We start from the raw sequence: 19,521 nt of genomic DNA on the forward strand, positions 1-19,521 counted from the left end.
CATCATTTAACAATAAGCAATCTTGAGGACAGATGTTCCTTTCATTACAATGCCAATCTGCATTTACAAGGCTTCACTTCATCGATAAATGGGAATCTGAGGTGATCAGAACGTACAAACAATAGTTCAGCACTATTAAAATGCATATTTTAAGAGCATTAGTATGCATGTCATGCTACATAGTTTAAGATGATTTACAATCGAACGTAGTTGCAGTTCAGACTGTCACTAAACATAACAGCCTTTCCAATAAGAACAGAGACCATTCAGCTGTGTTGTCAGGTTTATTGAATATATCCACTCAATATAATCTCCTGAATGACATTTTCTCCTCCTGATACCGGTAAACAAAGGAGTCTGTTTACAAAAGAAGGCTTTGTTCTGTCAAAGAAGTTGCTTCCTCTCTGACATTGACATCTTCCCACTACGTTTTTGTTTACTTCCTGAACCGACTAAGTTACTCTCAGCCTCTCAGAAGCAGTGTGGACAGCTTCAGGTGCAGACATTTGCCACTGAACGGAGGGTATATTCAGGGGATTAAAGTCCTTTCATCTGGCAAACTTTCCTTTCCCCAGCCTCTTCATTTCCTCTTGACATTCCACTGAGTGTACATCTCGACTGTCACCTACCGATGACGTTTGTTTGTCTCATCGCCCAAAAGCAGAGAGCAGAGGACAGATGGTGAGTGCCATATGACCTCTCCGTTAAAATAACTCAAACGGAATTCTCTAGAACATTTAGATACATCCAACATTTTGGGAAGTATGTTTAACCATGTTCTTGCCAAATCATAAAAAAATAGAATGTGTAGTGTGTTTATTATTGAGCTTTAGAGGTGCTGGTAGGTGAATTGTGTTACCTTTGGATAGAGCCAGAATAGCTGTCTTTATGAGAAGCTATACGCTAGCTGGCTGCGGCTTCGCATCTATCGAACACTCAAAGTGGTATCGATCTTCTACTCTAACTCTCTGCAAGAGAGTGAATAGGCGTATTTCCCACAAAGTCTAAACACGTCTTTGAATATTATAAATACAAAGGTACTTCAGGAGAACTGAGATTTCTATCGAAATGTATACCGACTGGAATTTAATTTATACTTAAGTCCTCTTGAAAATCTGGAGATTCTTGGCAATGTTATATTTTTCCCCTTCCCATTGCAGACATTATAAGCCCTTGTGCTCTCTAGAGGTCAACAAGATCACAGGTTATATCTTTACTCTAAAGCGCCACATTAAAGGCATTACTAAACAATAAAAGAGATCAAAATGCAACTGTGAGTGCAGAGATATGAGTGGAAGAAGAGTGGACACTGTACAATATGGCTGTACAGAGCAGCTTGTTTTAAGCAGAGAAGAGGTGCTACAAATCAAAAATAAAAGATAAGCCCTTCTGGATCAAGAGGCGCAATCAGAAAGAAAATAGATCCCGAGGATGAGATCAGAGACCCTGAGGGCGGAGATCAAACATTATCATGCTACTCAATCTCAAGCTCAAACAAGACAGTTCAAAAAGCATCGTATTCGGATGGAAAACGATCGTCACGTATTGGAACAACTGAATGCTCTGGGGTGTGAACGGAGCAACCATTCTCAATGATAAATCCGGCTAGGTGGGAGGAATAGGAAATAAAGAGGTTGACAGAAATAGCTCCGTGTCAGCAGGCACAGTAAAAGCACATCAGAGACGCACAACACAATAATTTCAGTCGAGGTTCAGAAGGCATATCACTCCTGCATGATCCAATAAGACTGCAAAATGATAACACATGCACATAGACTCACTGAAATAAAATCTCATTAAATGGATATAAAGTATCTTGGTTCTCTCCGTAACCTTTTTTTAAACCGTGTTCCTTTTGTAGGGAAATGATTAGCAGCTTTAGAAACACATTTCCAAGAAACCCAGGAAGCATTTCCCTAAACCAAAACAGTTCAACCTTCACGCAAAACATCTACTGTACTGTAAATATCACCTACTGTACTGTAAATATCACCATTACTGGCTGTCTGTGCCTGCAGGAAAACAATCCGCGATGCCTAAGGGCATACATCTAAAATGAGCTGACAGAAAAATAACTGCGCGGAAATGTGCAATTGAAGTCAATCAAACCAAAACACTGAAAGAAAAGCTAATGGTGTCTCTCATGTCTTCAGGTGACTAATGCACAGTAGCCTATATTGCTGATGGCGTAAACCAACTATATAAGTAAACTATATGCAGGTGACAGAGAAGCAGCAGAAAAAGAGGAGAGAGTGGACGATGGAGCGTTATCGAGCATTTCTTTATTATTATTATCATCATTCATTTCTATGACATTAGTTATTGATTTTCTGAACTGTACAGGGCTGAGTAGGGTATAATACGTACAGCATCGCTTATAATTTCTTCGCTGATGACAGCAATATGTTTCACTAAAATTGGGCAAAGGACATTATGTTCAGTCTCTATCAAATCGTCTAAAATCTAAATGGCAAAAAAAATAAGCACCAGAAGGACCTTGTGGTACTGAATGGCAAATTAACACTCGCCACAGAAACAATGTGTTGCATGATTGCGATGTTGCCCGCGCAGCCCAACAGGTGAAGCATTGCTTTCAGTTCTGCTCTGACCTAGAACTCCGATTGTTGTTTTCGTTCTATGCTGAATAAATGACTAATCCCATTCCGCTCGTATTTATGCAGAGAAAACAAGACTGTTATGAGAGTGTCATTATGAAATGTCAAGTTTTGTTATTGAATAGAAAGGGGGGGGGGGGGTAACCAATCAGGAAACGTATTTTATAGTAACAAGCAGATCATTAATTAATTATTTACCATTCATAATTTTGACATAGTTCTTAAGTCTATACAATCAAAATATTATGTCCCGCTTGATGCATAACATTTATAGATTCAAAATGGTGACAGCAAATAACGTTAAAAAGAAGCTTTCGGGGCTCTTATTCTTCTTCTACATATCGTTCAGACAGAGCAATACTGCCCGAGCCACACACACTAACACACACACACACACACACACTTTTAACCAGCTATTCAACTGAATATAATGTCTCCCATAATAACAAGCATTTCAGTTAGCTATTTCTAACTTGATTTGTCAGAATGTCATCGTCTGTCAGGTGAAGGAGGGGGGGAGGGGGGGAAACATGACCCTGTGATTGGTCATGCCCTGGCACCTGTAATAAAACCCCATTAAACTGGGTTTGGCAGAGTGTGGAATATTGACTGCAGTTCAGAGCAGTGGAGACAGCAAAACTCTATTTCATGTGCAAGTAGCCGACTGCTTAATAACTCTCCCACACTCATTGAGGTGGCAGAAAGTCATTTTAATGGCATGATTCTGTGATATAGCCTACTACACACACAGTGATGAGATATTTAGCCAAATCCTCAAAACGTTTTGGAAATGTAGTCATGTATAGGGTGACCATATTTTCAAATCCCCAAACTGGGACCATTAAATGTACCACGCGTTCATGCAGGCACACAGGTATGCGCACATTCTCTGCCAGCTGTTGTATATTGCTAACTGGCCTTTTTATTGTAAGCGACTTTCTCTTCGGCATGACAGCCGAGCCAACCGTTACCACTGACAGGTTCTGTCAGAAAGAGCCGAAAGCACAGCTAGCCTGATCGTGTCTGAAGCTGACAAAATCCTCCCACAAGCTTTTCTAAAGCACATTAAGGTTTTACGTTATTTATTTAATACAAAAGCCAAAGTTTGTAACCTTGAATTCCTATTTTTTTCAAAAGCCAAGCAAGCTGTTTCCCTGCTTTCTGCTAAGCTAAGCTAACCATCTCCAGGCTGTAACTTCAAATTGAACCATCACATATAAGAGTATACAGCTTGACATCTAACTATTTGCAAACATGTGAATAAGTGCATTTTCCAAAATGTCAAACTATTCATTTGAATTTAATGGAAAATCATATATTGTGACGATACTAGACTCCAAACAAAGAAACGCATCACCACCTCACTTTTACTATGGTCCGGTACATACAATAGGCTACATGCAAAGCTTTGACAACAAGAGATGTATGTACGTGCAGGCATGTCTGCTACAGTCCAAATATATCAATCATGTTGCTTTTAGGACATTTTGTCAGGCACACACAGTATCAGCCAAAGACTTAAATATGCTTTGAGGATCATTTCTTCAAAATGATGGATGGACTGTTCGGAAAAAAAACGCGGCATAGATACTTATAGATCAAAAGTCATTGTCATGCAATCTAATGCAAAGTTGATTAATTAAAACGTCTGCTCAGGCTAGCTTGACGTCACTGCTCTAAAAATAGCTCCAAATAAGATAATCACTCCTTATTTCAGGCTTGGATTCAATAATCTGTCTTTGAATTTTCTATTCAAGACTTTTAGAATAAAATAGACAGTAAGGGGATCTGTTTCATATCTTTCCCCGGATGCTTGATCTGCATGTGAACTCATTTTGTTGATGAGTTCAAAGTGGTTTATTTCAACTCTAGTCCTTATCGGCACTGTGTAAATGTATTCTTGTGCACATGTGAGTTGGCTAGAAAGGAAATGTGTGCTGCATGGCTTCACGCCAATCCAGATGCTCCTGTTTTAACACACACACAAACACACACACACACACACACACACACACACACACTCACAAGGTCACATATATTCACAGAGGTGAAAAGAGTCCATTATAGATACCATTACCATTATCTGTGCCATGCTCATGGCCACCATTTAGAGCCCAGGAAGAGTCCGGGCAGAAAAGTACACTGCAAATTGCACCACTATTAACTAATCAGTGGATAGATGTTCACTGATGTGCCGGATGTTTTTTGCACCATCACCATCACAGTCTGTCTCATAATAATTCATTAGAAGTATCCAAAGTATCCAAAGTTTCAGCATGACAACATTCTCAGTGTTTCCTCTACCACACTGCTTTGTGTACATATATATATATATACATACATATACAGTATATATATGCCACATAATACATATTTAAATTGAAATATTTATTTTTTGACACAAACTTTGAGCATCTGCTGTGATTCAAAAGAGGTTTATGAACTGTACATGTATGACTAATACATGTCATAATTATAACAACTTATTATTAGAATAATTACACCATATCAGAATTGTTTTCTTTCAGAATTTGTCATCTACTGGTATGTATTACAGACTTGTAATTAGTTATGATTTATAAGACTTATAACTTATTATTATGTAATTATTGTTCATTTTAATTATTATATATCTTTCAACAATTCCTGTTATTTAAAAAAAATGTAATAGTCAATTAAAATGCAAATTAAAAATAACTGCTCTCTTGATAACCTACATATAATAAAATGTATTAACTTATCAACACCTACAGTTATTGGGATTACACAAAGTATTTCTCCACTGTAATTAAAACTGTCCCCAAAAACAAGTTTTTGGAAACAGCTTTACTTTCATAAGAGATTTATTATGGTCAACTTAACAAAAATCTGACATTTATAAATCTTTTTAAAACTCATAGCAGCAGAGATTTCACATAAAGTTAGATGAATAGATCTTAAGTCACGTTAAGTCCTTTTTATTTTTGTCTGAAGATACACATATTTATAGCGTAATAAGCTGAAATAGTTCTTTTCAAAATCGTTTTATATTTTTGTGGATTCTAATGTTGTTCCAATTGGTCAAAGACAATATTTTCAAGTTTCCCAACTCTTTAGTAGATGAACAGCCTGTATGTGTTTTGATTTCTACTTTTACATTAACATAGCACCAGATGCAGGAGAAGGACTCGTTTGTATTTAGTTTTTTCTTTAATTTTGTATATATACACATGATCTAATAAGAATTTATACCAATGTAGTGGTAAGTAACAAACAATAAACAGTACTTTTTCATTACAAGAATTTTCTTTTTTTTGGTGTAATTATTCTAATAATAAGTTGTTATAAAATAATTAGGCAAAACACTCCCAACTCTTTTTTCTATAAAGTCACTTTCATATGTCACTTTTAAATAAAACTTCAAACAATTCTGAATTTGCATGAACAGGAAAACATTCCCATTCAAGATCTTATAAGCCATTTCAGAGCGATGAAAAGATGGTGGCAGATGGGCTGAGAGCTGAGGCCTACGCCTGTCATCTAGGTGACTTACTGTACGGCATTCTCCATCCCCCCTCTCCATCTGCAGATCATAATTCACATCTTAAAGATAACCTTGCTTCTCAACTCAAGAAGTAAAAAATAAATAAAAGTGCACATTCTTCCACAGTATGCTATCAATTATCACTGTGAGGGAGGACCCTTTCTCCCCCTCTCAAGCTTTGCTGTTTAAATTCTACATTAAATATGTTTCTCAAAAGAATTTTGCATTGTGGGTTTTATTTTCCTGAAGTGTGAATATTCCTTTCAAAGTAAAGAGGAAAAATGTAAGGGATGGTTAACATAATCTGCCTAGATCTGTGAATTATATAAACTAAAGATCCCAACAAACTTGTTTGAAAAGATGGATATCTGCATGCAATACAGATCCCATTAGGATACTGCCTTTTGTCCTACATTGCTAACTCCCACTTGCATCAATAGGCAATTGGAGAGGAAGCACACTTCAACTGAGGGCTATGGGAAAGCAATTAAAGAAGTATTTTGTCGCTGGACTTCAGCCGAAGGGCATTAACTACCATTCCCCTTTGGGCAGAGTGTTCCCCGTACGGTCTGTTGGGCAGGGAGAGGGCTGTGTCTGGGTGCTACAAGCTGTAAACAGATCAAGAGAGAGAGACAGGCAGAGAGAAATGGGTGCTGTTATCACACCGATGCAGGGTAGCCAGCAGGAAAACTAAAATAGCAACTCAAAGATTGTGACTTAGAGGGTAAAGATTCAAAGAAATGAAAGAAGAAGAAATAAACAATAAATAAGCATTCAATTAACATCAGGAGTGATAAGAGAAGAATTGAGGAATAGAAAATAGGAGAAAAAAAAAGCCAGTGACAAAGGAGAAAAAGAGTAAAGCAGTAAATGCGAGCGGAAAGCTTTTCAAGAACATAGTGGTTATGCTGCCAATCACTGCACAACAAGCCCCTGAAGCCTCATTCTGAAGCCCCTGAATCCTTCTCAGACCCTCAAAAAGCCTCTCTACTGCTCTGACTCACTGTTACTGGAACATCGAAAGGCATGTTTGCCATGCAAGCAGGTGTCCTTGAGGATTTTATTTCAATATGGAGTTTGTGGCAGTCAGATGGGTACCGTTTTTTTGTAACATGAAAAATCAAGTATAGTACAGATCAAGGAGAAAGAGGGCACACCAGTGTGCAATAATAACCAAGATCATAGACTTCATTGCTGAGGCTGTGAAAATAAAAAAACAGCATTTGAAGTTTCACAGATTATGCAGAGAGCACGTTTGTACAAATACTTGTGTGATGATAAATGACAAGGAAATAAATAGCACGATTTTGGTGCTTTTTTTAACAGTGTCAACGTCGCATCAAACTTGTAAATGCGCCTCCAAATTTCCAGAGAAAATTGGAGAGCCAAAACAAAAAGAAAGTGAATGTGTTTGAAGGAGGAGAAAATCATTGGCCACAACCTCCATAGTCAGCGTAACGGCTTTCCCCGGGTGCCACCAATCAATCACAGAAACCTTAACAGGGGGTGATTACACCCGGTACAACAGCCGGGCCTGTGAGTCATAGAGAGACTTGAAGTGTGAGTACGAAAATGAGGACGAAAAAGAGCCTAACGGCAAAGGAAATCAATGAGTGGTCTGGTAGTCTAGGGATATTGTAATAAATCAGAATCACCGATGTCTCCCAGCACACACACATAGAGGGGAAAAGGTAATTTAATTACTGCTAACCACACTGGGCTTTTCTCCTCTGAGAGAGAGGCTCCGATGTTGAACAGCAGGGGTCTTCTAGAGGCGCCTGATGTGCTGCTCATGCTCTTTATAGATATTTCAAAAATATTTCTGAATCATACTCTCTTGTGTCAGAGTATGCCTACTAGCACCTCTAAACTTCACTAATTAACATGTTATATCTTGTTTATTTTATCTGTACAGACACTGAAATGTAAAAAACAGCAAAGCTATTCATTGGCTGGGAGCAAGAAATAGCTTTAGAGGGACTGCGAAGTCCATTTTGTTACCTTTGGACGGAGCCAGGCAAGCTGTTTCCCCTATTACCGGTCTATATGCTAAGCTAAGCTATATGTACCTCCATTTTCATGTTTTATTTTATTTACTGCAAATCGCAAGTTCTCATTAATGAAAAGATCACAATCTATGCCATCGTCTTGACAGATTGCAGGCACGAACACAGACAGATGCATCAGCGATGTGTGAGAGCACCAAATCCGGGGAATCTGAGACAAGACTATTTCAGTGTGTCATACTAAATGTCAGTGTTGAAAAATATGCATATCTAGAGTGATAATCTAGACACCGGGCTGATAAACAGTAAGGAAGATCTTAGGTGAACATAGACAGAAAGGCAGACAGGCGACGGCCTATTTTAATGGAGATTAAGGACATTAGGAAAGGTTGAATCCTCTGTTTTGTTGCTCCAAAATTTAGGACTTTCAAATTTCAACCAGACCAGCTTGAAACGCTGTAAAAAAACAGTTTTAACTATTAAATAGGATCTTTTCAAGCCAAGCCATCTGTGTCAGTGACTCCGACTTATGTGTGCTCTGTGACTGCGTGTCTCCCCAAGCGACAGAAGGCTATCAGGGGTTGAAAATAACCCCGGGAAGTGTTTTCCATCCAAACGCAGGAGGGAGAAGGTGAAAAGATTTAGTGCAAAAGTGGGAGGATGGAAGGAAAAGAGCAAAAAAAACAGGAGAGACTGAGAATGCAATTAATTGTGAAGGACAACGTTAAAGGACAACAACAGAGGATAGAGATGAAGAGACGAGAGGAGAAAATAAAAACAAAGAAGGCATGCCGGTGTATCAGTCTGGCTTCTGTGAAGATGAAGTGAGATAGAAGTACAAGAGAGCAAAAATTGTTCGCAAATACACAGAAGAGCAAAGTAGACATTTGAGGAAAGGACAATAAATACAAAGAAGAACTGAATGAACGGCAAATACCAACGAGATGAAGAGAAACAAAGTTAGACGTGTGTGCTTCACGTCTTGTGGCGCTGACAGCAGGAAATATGGACATTTGCATACTGATTGGATACTTTGTACCGACGTGTTTGTTGAATTCACTGTCAAAGTCATCCAGAAGGATGAAGATGTGTGTGCGGCTATAGTAGTCATTGAAAGACTATCAGGGGAAGGAAGGAACTTGCAATGACATGTGGCTGCTGTCGTGATGTGACCCTGCTTTCACACTCTTATTAATAGTCATTTCTAAAGCAAATGAGTTCCATATCAGCATCAAACAATTAGCAGAGTAATTGTCCATTGTTGTTTTCAGGAAGTCACTTGTTAAAGGAAGCCTAAATAGAAGATTTTAAATTCCTGAAGAGGGTTAACAGCTTTTTTAGTCTGTTCAGAAACCATCTGAATTTGCTTTAAAAGCTCAATTTAACAGCTGTGAGGATGCTTTGATTAGTCTTTTGCACTAACTCTAAAACTACCGAACACAGCAGCAGTCCATTAACCCCAGCAAAAAATGTTTTTTATCCTTTCCACAAATTGCTTTTTATTTTTCAAAACCTATTATGTGATTTTCACGACCATGAGATAGAAGATGAATACGGTAGCAATAATAAAAGTGTGATGTGGGACTGCACGTTCGTCAGGTTCTGCTAACAAATGCCCAGGATTTCAGATATAGGGAGCATCCGATCGATCAAGGAAGTAAGGGAACACGTTTTTGCCATTAGCTGTGCAGCCGGAGCGTCTTGAGTAGCATTGCTGCAAATTAAATCCAAGAATTAGAGGAGGGGAAGATATCACATGTCAGAGGAGATACAAAGACATTTTACATCTGTGTGTACCTCTGTCTGTCAAACGCACACACACACACACACACTACTCATGCCGTCTCTAAGCCGTCGGCCATTTACTATTCTAGCACCGCCTATTGATGTTGCGTGAAGTGCTTTAGATGCAGCACTATTTACAGGAGATGTATCACTGCATCAAATACATGCAGAAGTCAGTTTTGTTTCTAGCAAGTGTGTCTCTGTCCTGGAGTCCTCGGTGAGTTCAGTCACAAATAAAATGTTGCAAGTTTCTATTGCTCTACAACTGCTCGTCCAACTTGCACTTGGTAAACAGCTTCGCGGGGCAGAGATAACTGCAACAGATGACTGTGAAATCCAATTTTACCACACTGGATCCCCCTTGTCTTCGTGGAAAATCATGAGCAGGAGCATTTGCCTGGTTCATATCTGAGTCACGCAGAGATCCAAACATGAAATATCGACAGAGTTGTACAGAACGTCTCCAGCTGTGCCGCACATATTGTAACACTTAACTTTAATCGCACCCTATAACCAGTCCAGCTTGCTCAATAGTTTCAGCGAAGTCATCTTGAGTATATCTTGCTACTCTTTAAATGTCCTTATCATTTTACACAGATCCAGCTGTGCGCTGCTGCTGTATGTCTTTAGTAGCATGAAATGAAGAAGTAAAGGCTGACCTCTGGCTCTGACATCACAGTCCTATGTATTATGTAATGGAAAAGAATGAAAAATGAAAAAATCTGTCTGAGCCGGATGAATGGCCTGCTAGCATGGGAAACCCAATGTGTGACATTTCAACGTTAGTCCAAATTATGCAGTTTCCTCTCTTTCAAGGTTTGCAACACAGCCAATGTAAGTAGTTAATTCTGTGACAGCAAAATTGTTCACATCATCCGACAAGCGTAAGACAGCTGGGGGTCAAAGGACAGGGCTTTCGCACATTGGCAACTCCGGGCCACAATCATGTTAATTCACATGATTCTTAGAGCATCACACAGCAGGATAAGTATCACTGTTAGTCCTACAATGCAAATGGAGTGTCTTGTGAATGAACACGACAATTACGAAGCCCAGGCAGACAGAAACTGTGACAATAAGGGTCATTGCATGTACCTATGAATAAAACATGAAGCATTAGTTTGATTAATATTGAGGAATAAGAACAAGCAGTGGTTAGTCTGCTGAATGAGTGATGGGTCTGTGTGTGTGTGTGTGTGTGTGTGTGTGTGTGTGCGTGTGTGTGTGCGACAGGGAAGGAGACAGAAGCTATGCGTGCTAGTGTTTGTGGCCGTGTGGCAATTGTCCTCAGTGCCACATAAGCACAAGAGTATTGTCGTCCAAAACCCCAAATAAGATAAATAAAGAACAAAAACGCTGCATAGGTCTGCATCTCCCCCACATCCATTTCTTTTTTCATTTGGGGCGTAAAGCTTTAAAAAGCTGTGCCTCAAACACTTGGAGACCATTGATATCTAACGCAGATATTTTTTTAAGTCCTTCCACAGGCCTGTCTTTCCTTCTTTTTTCATCCTTTCATGCAAACCTCTCTGACTTCTCGCTCCCTTCAAACGTGGAGCAAATGTGCAGCTTGCTGGCTTGCCCGCTCAGCCTTCTCTGACCAGACAGACCGACCGACAGCATGCGGGATGATTAACGACTAACTTATCTCTGGGACTCAGAAAGCAGCCAGACACGATGCCAACAGCCCAACTCACTGCAGGGCTCTCTGCACATATCTCAGCCTGTCTGTCTGCACGTATCTCATCATTGCTCTCCATCTCATTCCGTGCCGTTTCTGTCTCTCTCTTTCTTTGACAGCCTCGCTGTGTCTGTTGCTATTCTTGTCTTCGTCTGTATTGCACAGTACGTGTATATCAGCGTGTGCTGGGAAGCTCTTCTTCCTCGCAGTCAAATCAGCTTCACTCACTATTGCCTCTAATAAACCGCCAGATGACACACGCCATTACTCTAAACACGGTTACCTAAACGCAAAGGAATCCCCAAAAGAAGAATCCCAATTTAGCCACAGACGTCTGCAAGGCACTTCATCTTTTCTGCCACAACTGGAGACTGAACTGAAGCACGCAGCATTTGTCCATGATTTTGGCTTATTTGGTTTCCAGCTTGCGGGGGCCGTTGGGTCCATGAAGGAATGCTTATTTTCCCCCTTTTCCACAAATTAGCTGATATAATCAATATGAGGGTGAATGCATGAGGGTGGTTTCAAAGTGGTGTCAAAAATTCTCACGGAGAGGAGAAGAGAGAGGACGTCCAGGGTGGATTTGGCTCGTGAAAATATAACTCAACAGTCAACAGTTCTTTCTGAGAGTGAAGCAAGAAGCAGCTTTAGCCTCACCCTCTACACTGATGCCGTGTCCTTTAAGTGTGCCATTATGATTAATACAGGGAGTGCAGAAAGGTTGCATTGACCTTTAATCTGTGTCATACCTTTGTGCATTGTGTGCTGCGTGATTGATCATTTGTTTGTGTGTTTTAATGTGTTCGTCAGCTTGTACAATTCATATTTAATAGATGTCTTTCCATGTTAGTTCTGTTACTTTCTTTGAAGAAGAAGCCTGTATGGATACAACACAACCGTGTGTGTGTGTGTGTGTGCGTGTGCGTGCGTGCGTGCGTGCGTGTGTGTGTGTAGCCTACTGTGTGTCGAAATGTAAGTCGTGAGTGTGTGTAGCATATGTGTGTGTGTGACGTAAAGGATTCATCCGTAACACAGCCCTTCGCATCTCTTTGGTGGAGCACACGTTTAGAAGAAGCCAAGCTATGTGGGTAGTTTGTTTTCCACCGTTAAACATCTATACATTTGCATTGATTCACCAAGATGTATTCAACCTGCACAAGTTGTGTTTGGTATTCCTGAGCACAAGTGTATTTTAAATACACAGTGGATCACTGCATTGCATCCCAGTATTCCTCCAGGAGAAGCCCACAACCACTGAATACGCTTTGCTGTGTGTATAATGCATGCACCCATGCAATTCTAAATCTTTTCTCAGCCTTTACTTGTTTTTTTGTTCAGCCATATAAATAATGCATCATAGACAAATGTGCACATGAGTATGAGTCACATTTTGCATTTTCTCTCTTGCCTAAAAATAATCTTGAGCTAAACTGGGGTTTAGATTTAAAACACCTCTTCTACGGGCGACATAAAAATAATCCATTTACAGCATGAACACAGGAAAATGAAAATCCAACTCACATTGCGTCAACAGTCACGATCATAACGTTCTTATTATCCTCTATCAGTCCTAAAAATGTGACACACAATCAAGAAAATTGGGATTCATGGTGCTGACAGACACGCTGCAAATGCGACCTCCCTGATAGCTGACTAATCTTTGCACCAGCAGTGACTTAAAGAAGTTAAGAAGGAACACCGCAGTGACTTACCTTACTTCAACAGATTTTAGAAACAGCAGCCGCAGTGACAGTGATGCTGATGAGGTTCAGAGAAGCCCGGTGGTGTCCGTCCTCGGAGACTGACTCGCAGCTTGTGCGCTCCTATTTAACGCAGCGTCAATAAAAACTTTTTTTTTTTGCATCCACGGAGATAAAACCCAGAATAAAAAGCAATCAAATGCTCATACTGACGCGGCTTTACCCAGGCGTCTGCCTTTTTATGAGATGAATTAATGACCGGCGATGCGCGCGGGAGAGGAGCGCTGGGCAGGGCGCCGGTCTGTAGCCGTTATGAGCGGTGACAGTTGACTGCCCGGTAATCCAAGTGCGTCTAACTGCCTCCCGTTCACACGGACGAGCCTGAGGTGGTGGAGCTCCTCCTCGCCTTATCTCTGTTTGTGTGTATCAGACACACACACAGCTTGTGCGCGCTCCGTTTGGACAGCGGCATTGAAACAAACAGCACGTTTAAAATGTATATACAACTGTGTTTTTATGTGAAAGTCATGAGTGACTTTAAAGTGACCTCTTTGTTTTGATTACCATATTTTTTCATTTTATAAATATCTTAACTAATATATATATACCACTAATATAAGTAGCGGCCACAGGATTTGTGACAAATCGCATAATAAATTGTTTGTTTATCAAACAGATTTTCTAATATTTTTCTAATAAAATGATTAATGTTCGATTGTGTCATATACTCTCTGTAGATATCCTTAAAGATGTTAATGTTTTCAATCAAATAAAATAATATGCTTGAAGTGTAACACATTTCGTATTGCATTCAATCCTTTTCGCTCATTGAAAGGATGAAAAAAACGCAAAAACGTGAATATTTTGCGTTTTAGAATTTTAACTGCTGGACGCAAGATGTCTCCCACTTCACTGAAAAGTTAATTCTCCACATCACACTTGTTGAAGTTGTGACCGGCTTCCAGTTGTGATGTCACAAAATCATGCTCTTTATTGTATTTTAAAGGCTCCCTGTGGAGTTCCAGACCTCTAGTAGCGCTATGGAGCTGTTTCACAGGCCTACCTATGGCATCACACTTTCCACTGATCACCAGGTGGCGGTAACACGACAAGACGTGCTGCAAAAGCACCAGCAAAGACATGGAGGAAGACGGCTGCAAGCTAGTAATCAGGGATGTAAACAATCTGAAGTAGTTAAACACTCAGCTTTGCAAATGTTTTATGGGTAAGGACAACACATGTGTTAGACCACAATGAAGCACATAATGCTTAATTATTGGTGAGTAACAGTGAATGTCAACATAACCTTTTTTTTTTTTTTTGCTTAAAATATTTTTTAGCACCTTTAAGGTGAGCACAGAAAAACCTTCCCTCTTCTGCAGATCCGTTTCGTGTCAATGTGTGTTTTCAAGTGGGGAAGGATTGACCTCAACCAAAGAGTAACTCTAAACAAGATGATGAATGTCTAAAGATCTACTTTGTAGTGGAATGATAATCAGCAGTGGTCCCTCCAAAATCACAGTGATATAATTCATGTAAGATGGAAACACAGCAAAGTGTTTCTTAAATGCTGTGGCAATAATTGATAACTGAGGTTAAACAAGACCTCATTATGCTTTACTCAAATTAGCATGGTAATCAAACACCCACGCTCATCATTTATTTAGCGAAGCTTCAGACTGAGATTTCCACTGGACAACTGACTGTTGATGCCAATTATCATCTTTATGGGGTCTTTATTTCGTATGTAATTTAGTCTTGAAGTAGGGATATTATTGTTGATTTGTTTTTTGTTTATTTTTAAAGGTGTGTTGTATGAAGGCAAATGGAAAAAAAAATCGAGAGCACAAGGCACTCACCGAGCAGGTTATTTCCTTCGTAATTTTATTTTTTATTTTTTTCCCTGGTAATTTGATGCCTAGGTGAAACCTGCCATCTAGCTGGTTGTGTATAAAGAACACACCTTTAGGAGTAGCAAAACATTGTTGTCTTGTTTGTTGCTCAACCTTCACTTTACACTTAATTATCAGCTGTTTGTCTGCAGTTCTCGCCATTACATATTGTCCTCACCTCACATACACACACTCTCTCTCTCTCTCTCTCTCTCTCTCTCTCTCTCTCTCTCTCTCTCTCACAGACAGACAGACAGACAGGACAGTACATGTTGCTGCATACTCACAAGACATTATAGCAGTGAAAGACGTTAAAGCCAGGAGATCTGCAAACAAACCAGCAGAAAAGACAGAACATCCACGGGGGAGGAGGAGAGGAGTGGACAAACACAATCTACTTAGACATGTTAGTCATCTTCTCAAGCTGAAAACAACACTGACCGTGTCAGCTACATTTGACATGCACGTCTGCACACACAAGTTAATTAAATTAACCCTAAATCACGCTATATAATGAAGAACGTGATTTTCCAGCAGCACTGATTTCTGGGCAGGGAAAGAGAATCGATTCATTTTTTTGATTGTGACAGATTATTCACACCTCGTTAAAATGAATTCCGAACAGTCGTATCGTGAGTCCACCCACTTTGAATGGTCACATTTGAAGTTGTGCTGCAGATGGTGTTGCGGTCAGAGGACACTTCCACTAAAAAGCATGTCGTCCTCGCTGAATCCCCTCTTTATGGTCAGTTGCGGTGGCGATGGAAGGTGAATGAGGAAAATGGAGCTGGAGGGGTGCCTGTGTTGTGAAACTAGAGCATAATGATGTCGGAGAAAAGGGCCATGCGAGTTTGGTGCCAGTGTTGGATGTGTCTGTGCACAGTCTAGAGTTAATAGGACGTCATTGCAGCACATTCTGGCATGAAGGAATGTGATTTTATTTATTTTATCTTGGAGAATTTAGGAACAACAAATGAGGCTGGAATGATTGTTAGCCCTGCAGATGAAAGACAGTGGTTCTATTTAATCTCAATAAAAGAGAGATCGTGATGCAGTTTCTTTTCTAGGATTGTTTCCCATTTCTACACTGATTATAGAGCGTCAAAGAGAAACAAACCCCACTGTGAACCAACACGCTGTTTATTGGATGATGAATAAATGGGTGATGTCATCAGGAGTTGAATTATTGACTGACTCTGTGGGCTCTCTGAGTGTTTGCGGTGACATTTCAATCACAAATGTCTGCTTTTAGGCTTCCAGCAGTGAATCAGGAAATGTGCCCATGTCTCAGTAAAAGCTCTGCGGTTCCTGTCCTCTTATGTTTCTATATGGAGCAGCGCCACAATTTGTCTCTATATGTGACATAATCATTTTAGTCTTTGCTGAGAGATTTAGCTGTGCCACTTTTGCATTTCAATTGCAGGGTAATATGTTTGAAACAACATATTAACAACAACATCAACAACAAAAAACAGCCTCTCATTAACCCACTGTACACTGTAAACCTGCCCAGCACCAAACAGCAGACAGACAAAGTGACTATAGCTGCTGAACATATAGTGGGACTTTGTAAAATATCAAAGTTATTGTCTTAGCAGTGTGACCAGTTGGTTCATATTACTCTTACACATCGTAATGCAACAAGTACTGTAAGCTCATATCCTTGACCATTCAGCAAAAATATATCCAGTTGAGTTTGCAGCAGGTTTCACAATAGACAGATTGTTCTTCACCTCCAGTTTGCATACAACATGCGTATTCAGGAATGTTCAGCTCTCCTGTTCAACGTGGGCAGCATGCGTTGGGTCAGCTTTCTTTAAATATAGACTGATATGTATTAAAAACCCATTATTAAGCCATGAAACCCCAATTGTGCCAATGTGCCACGGTGCACATTCTGAGAACTGCTGAACGGGAGCATGATGTAGCTGGGAAGCTGGATATTGAAGCTTACAGGTGCAGAAGAAGAGGAAGAGGCTCCTGCTCAAATTCAAATATTTATTTTTATTTCAGCGCTTATTAACTGTGCAGGAAGAAAAAAAAAGATCTGGTTTAGGGAAAAAGAGGAATCTGTATATGTTTGTTCTGCTCAGATCACTTTTAATTATCCCACCCTTGATGGAAAAGGATTCTGGCACATTTGCAGGAGAGCGAAAGCAGTATATTTATCTGCAGCTATGAGTCATCTGCTGTGATGCGATAGTATTGTCAAACAACAAAAGCACAGTAGGTTGTTACAGCAAAGACCTGTGGACAGAGGGTAGGATTTGGTCAATATTTTCTTCGAACAAAATGTCCAACTCATACAATAGGTTACAAAATAGTCTGTCACAGAGACTGTAGAAATCTATATTCACCTCCAAAAGTCAATTACCGCACCACTACGGGAGCCAAGGCAGGGTGAAATTACATTAGGACTTTTGAAGGTAGGGAAATGACTATTAGTAAACCTCCGCATGCACGTGAACAAGCAACACTCACATTGACAAATTCATCTCTTTCTGTGTGCATTACTCTGCAAATCATAATCGGTGCGTGAAGGCTTCCTAAACATCTCAGAAGCAGAAGTATGGAGCTGTCACAGCTACGTGTGTTTGGCAGCCAGATGGACTGTGAAGAACAGCCCGGATTCACATCATCAGATGCATCAATCAATCTTAGGGGAAAAGGCGGTGGTCTGAGATGTTCCATACGGAGGGTGATGGATGTTGGGGAAACGGATGCCATGTTAGGCCATGACATGTTTGGTCTACAGTTTAAAAAGACCAAACTCTGACGGATAAGAAAGGAATGTTAAAATATAAATTCACCTCAATTTGCACGCAGAATGTTTCTCCTGCAGCCAGAGTTCAATTTACGTCTTCTAACACACTTTCTGTCTACTGCTGTGATTTAATGCAGCTGAGTACGTATTGTAATATAAATCTAACAGGGAAAGAAATTATTAACAGAAAAACGTACTTCTGTTCGATGAAACAGACAAATACTGTGAATTTTGTTTTGCCATAATTTCATTTTTAAGAAACATTGTGAACATTTACACCTAATGAGGTTTGTTTTCATTCAGCACCGACATTTACAAACATTATTCTCACATTGTGTTATATTTGGAAGTTTTCAAGAGCAATAACACATTTACCCATCAATCTTAAGACGGGGCTGCTTTGTTTGCTGATTATATCACAAAAAGCTATAATGGATTTCCTGTTTCTGGCATTGAGGACACTGGCACATTGGACAAGATTGATTTGTCTAAACAAAAACAATACCATATCAGATTTGGTTGTTGTTTTCCATCCGAGGAACTTTATTTAAAATATTCAATTACTGCTTGACCACCTTCCCTTTTACGTTTTCTAAGATGAGAAACACAAGATGAGTTGGTTCTGAGCCCAAAAAAGGAGAGAGGAAACTTGTATACCATGTAGCTGGATCTCCACCCGGAGATTTTTATGCTCCCATGATGTGAGAAAAACTCTGAAGGCAGAGCTCAATTCAGCAAACCAGATCCACCCACAAACAGATTGTGGTCGAATGCATGCTGCTGAGTCAACACCTGAGCTGCGTTGCGTGGGTTGCTCCAATAGTCCGAAGTGCAGAGTGACTACAGGTGGCTGCAAAATCTGTTGTATCTGCAGTATTCTACTTTAATTAAAGCAGTGAATAAACTAGCTAATTTACTGCCAGGTTTGACAATAACCTTGTTTCTGTGTTTGTTTTTTAAATAGAGGATATTAACACTTGTACTCTATAGAAGTATCAAAGTTGCCTTTTTTACTTGTTGTTAGATGTGAATCTGCCACCAGGGGGCGCACCTCACACCATCTGTATGCTGAGGCATTTGAGAAGCAGTCATTTGGTATAATGTTGAATGTTAAATTAGCATACCGGTGCTTCATCTCCAGTAAGTATTTAGTACTTAACATTAAAAAATAATACAGAAAAAAATTTGACATTATGCACTTTAAAGTCAGTGTTTTACTTTGATAACAACTACATCACAAATACAAAACAATGTTACCATCTGACAAAAGGTCAAAGCATACAAAATGGAATTATTGTCATTTTAAATGCGAAGTATGCTTCTTTGTAAACGTCCATTAATCACCATTGAGACAAAATGACAATGCCTAATGCACTGCAGCTAATGAAATAACCAGAGCAGGATTGATTCATCTCAAGCCCTCTGGAATACATCAGATCTTTTACACTCAGTATTATATTGCCACCAATTAATAGTCCAAGACAGAGCCTTGTTATGATTAAAAGTTAACCAGCCGTGTCCTTCTGTACCATCTCACACGTTTGTCATGTCTTTT

At 39.7% G+C, this 19,521-nt stretch overlaps 1 protein-coding gene across 1 annotated transcript in view; it reads right to left on the reverse strand.

Annotated features, from left to right (window-relative positions):
* calcr (calcitonin receptor) overlaps positions 1–13,661 on the reverse strand; it is a 49,115-nt gene extending 35,454 nt beyond the window's left edge. Inside the window, exon 1 of the mRNA XM_031853758.1 lies at positions 13,323–13,661. The gene's annotated coding sequence lies outside the window, so the exon portion shown is untranslated. The remainder of the gene's footprint in view (positions 1–13,322) is intronic.
* Between the last annotated feature and the right edge of the window lie 5,860 nt (positions 13,662–19,521).

Source organism: Anarrhichthys ocellatus, unplaced genomic scaffold, assembly GCF_004355925.1.
Source record: "Anarrhichthys ocellatus isolate YVR2014 unplaced genomic scaffold, GSC_Weel_1.0 scaffold14, whole genome shotgun sequence".
NCBI classification, from domain to species: domain Eukaryota; kingdom Metazoa; phylum Chordata; class Actinopteri; order Perciformes; family Anarhichadidae; genus Anarrhichthys; species Anarrhichthys ocellatus.